Here is a 7,234-nt window from a genome sequence, read left to right as displayed (position 1 = left end):
TTGCGACAATGACCATTGTTAAAAGAAAAAAAGCTCTTTATAAATAAAACTGAATTAAATTTAAAAAATTTTCAATTCAGTATTGTGAATAAAGAATATCTATATTACAAATAAAAAAAAGGTTTGATACAAAAGACGGTAAAGACTACTGAGACTTCATAAAAAAAAGACACAGACGAACACATAGGAAAACTAGAGTTGATATCAGAACATCTGGATTCAATCAAGGAAACAGACCAATGATGGGACGGAGGTGAAGACAAGGCTCAAAAGAAAACAAGCATGGTCCAGGGTGTCCCCTCGCCTCGTGCCAAAAGCCTCCTAGGATAGGCTTCAGGCCCCTATCCACCCTATACCCCCCCAGAATGCCACGTGAATGTCTTTTTATCAGTGTATTAGATACAAGTCCATGGAAATACTTTAAGGCTCTCAGGATGCAAAAAAGGATGCTTACCAGGAGAAAATTACGGTACTTTCTGACTGGAATTGAGAATTTTGGCAAGTGCTGTTGAATTCAAAGCCATCTTCACTGCCAGTCCTTTCCCCGAGCTCTCTTCTACATTCATTTCTTTACCCTTTACCGATGTGCACATAAAGATGTCATCGACAAAGATGGAGCTGAAGATAATTGAGGCCTGAGTTGTGTGTGCCGCTGATGAGACGGCCTGCGCCCTCAGGGCTATGAGCCGTAATGGCTCTCTGTAGGGTACTGTATAGCATCAGGGAGGCGAGAGAGCGAGATAGAGAGAAAGTTGAAGACATGTGATTGATGTTTATGATAAGAACCAAAAATGGGGCCCATATCTCACAAAGAACGTATACTGAACCTTATTCACAGTATTTAATTAATAACACTTATTAGGTTCTGGAGAAGTCTGTATTACAGTATGTGGAGCAGAATGTTTTATGGAGCAACTTAAAAAAAAAACCATGGCTATCTTGTGCTTTTCGTTTCGTTGCTGTGGGCTAAATTTGATTGTATTCTTTCCGTTCTTTCATGCTGTGGTGGTGGATGGGGGATGTGCATAACCTTAAAAAAAAAAAAAAAAAAAACAGTCCAAGATCTGCAGACATTTACATTTGAATCGATTCAATAGTGTATTGCATTGAGGATGAAAGTCATCTGCATGTAATCTAAATTAAATATCAATGCATGATCAACAACAGACTAACAAACAAACAAAAAACAAATACATTTCAATCTTAGTCTATTTTAAATCGGCGAGGTCAGTCTAGACAAAAGACTAAGCACATACGTATTCTTTTGTTAATAAAGTTTGCTCTCTACCGCATCACCGACTGATTTATGCAGAAGGTCACACAGGTCACTCTTGCCCATCATCCCTGAGGCAGCTCTCCTGGGCAGATTCATCAGAAGTGTTGGAGGAAAATCAACTTCTAAGAAAATAATAACCATTGTATATGATGGTTACCAGAATGCCTTTGGTGTGTAATGAGCTTAGAAGCAGTAACCTGACCTTCAGCATGGTGGTGAAGCTGTCTGGGGACACTTTGCTTTGGGATGTCCGGAGGGACACGCTGACATTTTAGGAGAGAACGCACAGGAGGAGGAAGAGCAGGAGGAGGAGGGTGTGGGGCTGAATGGATGATGAGCTTCACCTAAGTGAGGTCAAGCATGAAGATAGAGAGCAAGCACTGCCTTGCCTAAAGCGTCCAAGGTTCACTTTTTTAAATACATACATTACAATTCCTCTCTCTTCTATAACGATGAATTAACCTGCCACATGTTAGGGCTACTGTATGATACAGCAAAGCGACCTACATGAACTTACGCGGTACATGAACTTGAGATGAACTCAAATTTGGTTCGCAGTTGACAGACACGTCGGGACATGCCTACTATTTCACAAAGGCGAGAAGTGTTCAGATACAGGATATGAAGTGTTGTTGTTTTTTCTAAATATAATATGATGGTCTGGATACATCATTAGGAAGGTCATAAAAATTCCAACTTGTTTAAAGTGTACTTGTTTAAACCTTCCCCCTTTCCTCTCGGTGTTGAAGGAAGCTCCGCTGGTTACGCTTGCCTGTTCATTTTAGAACAAAAAATTTAAGATAAAGTGAGAAATCAGAAACCATATCAGGATATTACACCAATACTAATGATGCAACGTGACTGAGATCAAGGATGTCAGGAGCAGAACACTGTTAAACCACTATTGAGCAAGTGTCTGTTTGTGATCATGTGCAAAGCCCCGAGGGGTTTGTTAAACTCTGTTACCCCCCAACTAAAAAAGAAAACATTCTCAGCCCTGATTAACCGCTCAGCCAGAGAGATCTCTACCGAAACACAATGAACTCTATCATACGAGTAGTACATGATGGTTTGATTGATAAAATATACTGTATCTGTAAGCAATTCTTAGAATTAAATTCATGCCTTGGTAATAAAATAAATTGTTGGGGAAATCAGGTTTATTCTTAAACATATTTTTCTTTTCGAAAGAGGGCAAATTTTCTCTCTTAAATGTTACTTTTATACAACAAAGGAAATTTTCTTGTGCAAAGACCTCTGGCATTCAAAGGTTTTGTGAAGTGCAAGGTTATTTTTTATGAATTTACTTATATTTCACTCACCCGGACACTCGGAGGGGGAATTATGTGAAAATGCTCTTCATCGACTACAGCTCTGCATTTAATACCATAATTCCCTCCATACTTACCACCAAGCTGGAGCACCTGGGACTCAGCTCATCAATGTGTCAGTGGATCTCCAATTTTCTGACTGGCAGACCACAGGCAGTAAGGATGGGTGGACATGTCACAGCCTCACTCACTCTCAGCACTGGAGGCCCCCAGGGTTGTGTTCTGAGCCCCCTGCTGTACTCTCTGTACACCTATGACTGCGTGGCCACTACCAACTCCACCACCGTCATCAAGTTTGCTGACGACACTGTCGTGGTGGGCCTGATCATGAACAACGATGAGACGGCCTACCTGGAGGAGGTTGGAAATCTGGAGAACTGGTGCCAGAGAAACAATCTCCTCCTGAATGTCAGCATTATAAGCTTTAATTCTCTTTTTAAGGTCACTGGCGGTCGTGTAAGCATTTTACTACATTTCGTACTGTGTATGACTGTGTATGTGACAAATAAAATTTGAATTTGAATTTCAGTACAAGCATGCATGTGGAAAGTAGTGAAAAGTAATGTTGAAAAAGTCAAAAATCACCCGATTTTTATGATGGAATTTCATTCATTTATGATGAAATCAGTAAAACTGATTTACAGAAGACATCAAGCACAGTGCGGTATTGAGACTCTTAGCTGCAGTAAAACATTTGAACGGTGCAAATGTTTTAAAGGCGGCCGTATGTCCGTGAATGACGATCCTGGCACAAGATGTTCAGCGAGTTGACCGCCTGATCCTTGAAAAATCGACTGCTTGTTGCCAACTTGTGGAACAGACGCATTTGTCTGTGGGAACTGGACACCCAATCATTCACCAACACCACTTTCACATTACAGGAAGGTATTGCCAAATCCCCTGTACAGTCCTGATCTCAGCCCAAGCCATTTCCACATGTTGGATCCATTAAAGGAGTTCTTGGGAGGCCAACGCTTCAGATGTGAAGCAGGCAGACCAATCATGGCTCCGGCATACTGAGAAAACTTTCGATCTTGATGGTGTCCATGCACTAGAGAAACACTGGGATAAGTGCATTAGTGTAGCAGGGAATTATATAGAGAAAGTCCTGGTTTGACTTGAACACCCCAAATATTTGTTAATAATTGTCAGCTTAACTAACCCTCCATAAATTAACTGGTTAACATCCAGTTGTACCATTTATTGGCGCTTTAATTTGCAGTATCAATGTAACTCCAGTGTGGAACTATCCACATGTCAGGCAAGCATGTCTCAGTGTTAAAGGATGTACTGGCTACTGGCAATCCACACATTCACGGTCTCTGATCTAATGTCTGGGTAATAAAAGGAAGGAGAGAAAACATGGTGGTGGCTAGAAGTAAAATAAATCCTACAGAGAGCTGTTTCAGCAGAATATGCAGAATGGACAGAGAGACAGACAGATGGACAGAAGATCTAGATAGCTAGATAGATATTAAGGTTGTGGTTTATATTAACCATTGCAAAGTAGCATATAGCCATGAAGGAGGTAGAAATGTGTACAGAAAGAAAATGAACAGCTGGGAAAACATTAAACATGGAAATTAGGGATTCATGGAGTCAACATCCTAATATGAGGGGTGTTTAAGTTAAGCCAGTACTTTTAAACACAGTTGTAAGAGTTGTTTCACTTGCGCTTGGGATACCATCAACATAAAAAGTTTTCTTAGTACGCCGGAGCCATGATCAGACTGCCTTCTCATCGCATTCGTCATGTCTGGAACGCTGGCCTCCCAGGAACTCGAGGAGGCTCGTTCCTTCAACAGACCAGCCCAGCCAGTTTGGTCACAAAGGTCGTTCTGGTTTTTGTACAGTAGGACAGTGTAGGACTTGCTGCTCACCGCACCACTTGCATAATACAGGAACTTGGCTGGAAATTATTGCCACATCCCCCGTACAGTCCTGACCTCGATCCAAGCCATTCCCACATGTTTGGGTCATTAAAGGAGGTCCTTGGAGGCTGGCGTTTCAAATGTGACAATATGTAAATGTGTAGAAGTGTAGTTAGTGTAGCATTGGATTATACACAGAAATGACACATAGTTTTTACACTCATTACTGTGTTGTCTGCACACTCAAAAGCCCCGGTTTGACGTGAACGCTCCTATTACAATGGGTGACTCCCAAAACAATACCATAATATCAGGCTTATAAGCAACCACTGTGACAAGTGGTTGCTTATAAGCACAAAATGTCTTTGTATCCTGAAGCATTACAAGTTCCCCTCACCAGAACTACTGTGGGACTGTGGGAGGAAACCAAACAACCCGGAGGAGACCCACAGGGAGAACATGCAAACTCCATGCACAAAGAATCGAACCCAGGACTTGGAGGTGCTCACACAGTGACACGGACGTTGCCTACCACTAGGCCACCGTGCTGTCCAAGGTTGCACTAGAAGAAATCAACTGTCCTGAACAGAGCAATGGCCTGAATCCCAACACCACACACTCACTGCAGTGTTCCAGTTCATCTGACTGCGTCAACATGAGAATCTGATTTCACTCAGGGTCCTGGAGGAATACAAATCTCTGCAGCCATTACATGAGCCAAACCACTCACTTAGTCATTGTCTACACCGCTTTATCCTGTACACAGGGTCATGGGTGGCCTGGAGACTTTTGGAACGCCAATTATCTTAGTTCACATGTTTTTGGACTGTGGAAGAAAACCAGAGCACCTGGAGGATGACATGCAAATTACATACACACAGACCCGAAGCAGGAATTGAAACCTGGAGGTGCGAGGCGACGACGCTTACCTATACACCTACTGTAGGAGCTATACCAGCCATATCCAAAAGAATGGGGGTTATTATACCGGCAACTAGGGACTACATCTGAAATGGGTGCTAACAAAGGACATAGTCGGGTCGGGTGTCCATAAACTTGGCCTTAGAGTCTGTTGTTTGTGCTGAAAATCTAATTTAAAAAAATTACAGTAATAAACTCTTCCAAGCCTGTAAAAGCACATCCCAGGCTTAATGAACCATCGTTACGGCGCATGGAAATGCTCATTTGCCGGTCCTTATCAGCTTGTCTCGAACCCAGCCACTGTAGACATGTTAATGAGAGCTGTCAGGAAGAGCAAAATGCAGCAAGGGAACAGATCGAGCTCAGTGGCTTCGGTAAATGCCTTATCACCGCGCAGTGTGCAGAATCCTTAAATGCGGCAGCGCCATTACTCCTGGCATGGGTCCACTGATGCCATGAGGAATACGGGATACTAATTAAATCGTAATCAGTGGACGAATCTTCACGCTGATTAATTGCTCGTTGTTACATAAGCTTACTTACTGGAAAGAAGAAGCACGGGCAGATTCAAATCACATAAGGGGCAGTACAGCGTGAACTTTGCCCAAAGGCACAATTAGCAAAATGAGGTATAATGTGTTTCACTGTTAAAACACCAACCACCCGAAAGAAAAAAGGAAAAAGAAAAACCTCTTGACTGTTTCAGCAGCTTCAGATTAAGTGAGATCTTTTTTTTTACACCATTAACATTCACTCTTTTTTCGTTATAGTAAACGCATATTTCTTATAGTACAGTAGTTCTTCCATCATGCTCTTCACACACACACCGAATGTTCCTGTGTTGTGCATTGTGATGGGTCTGCGATTTTTCCTGTCATTACTTTTTGCTGTAGTGTAGCTGGCAGGAAAGCAATCAGCACATGTAAGGAAGCAATTTAAAATCCCTTCACCTCTTACTTGAGCTTGAATAAGCACAGTCCAGGCAGACAACACAAAAGCCAAAGGAAGGTGAAACCTGCCAAAATGTCAGCGGGAGGTTTGAGAGGAAGCAGCGATACATTAAACAGCGCTGCAGGTTCAATTACTGTCCATATCTCGGAACACGTCACTGTTCTGACAGAAGGTGTGAAGGTGTTTGAAGAATAAAATACAAACTGGGACAGATGATTAAAGCCTGAAGACAACGAAACAGCATAACATAAAACAGTATTTTTGATTTAACCATACAATTTTTTTTTTTTATCGAACCATTTTGGCCACATTTTCCCAGGATAAGCTCCGGAGGTGATGCTAATGGACAGATGCCTAAAAAATTATTTGAAATTAATAAATGTTAGGTATTTCATTTTCTTCCTTTTTTTAACAAACTAATGTGCATGACGAAGCTAGGACTTCCTCACTCCCTGTTCGTCCAAACGCTGAACCTACATCAGCTCTTACAGATACAGAGATGACCAGTTAAAGTTCTCAGGTTCTCACTCATCATCATCGCCTACACTGCTTTATCCTGTATACATGGTCGCACAGGAGTATCCCAGGAGATTTATGGCACGAGGCAGGGTACACCCTAGACGGGTGTTGATCCACCGCAGGGGACACATGAACACTAGGCAATTTGAGAACCCCAACTGGCGTAACCTGCATGTATTTAGACTGGAACCCACCAAGCACGGGAAGAACATGCAAACTCCACCCACACGGGAATTGAACCCTCGACCTTGGAGGTGAAGCTGACCGAGAACCAACTTTTTCAACTGTTCGCTTGCTTGGTACGCACCGAGGTGCAGCTGGCTTCAGAGATTGCACCTGTGTTTTATTGTGCAATGCAAAGTGCA

Source organism: Clarias gariepinus, chromosome 5 (genome assembly GCF_024256425.1).
Source record: "Clarias gariepinus isolate MV-2021 ecotype Netherlands chromosome 5, CGAR_prim_01v2, whole genome shotgun sequence".
NCBI classification, from domain to species: Eukaryota; Metazoa; Chordata; class Actinopteri; order Siluriformes; family Clariidae; genus Clarias; species Clarias gariepinus.
Note: the sequence above shows the minus strand (reverse complement) of the source record.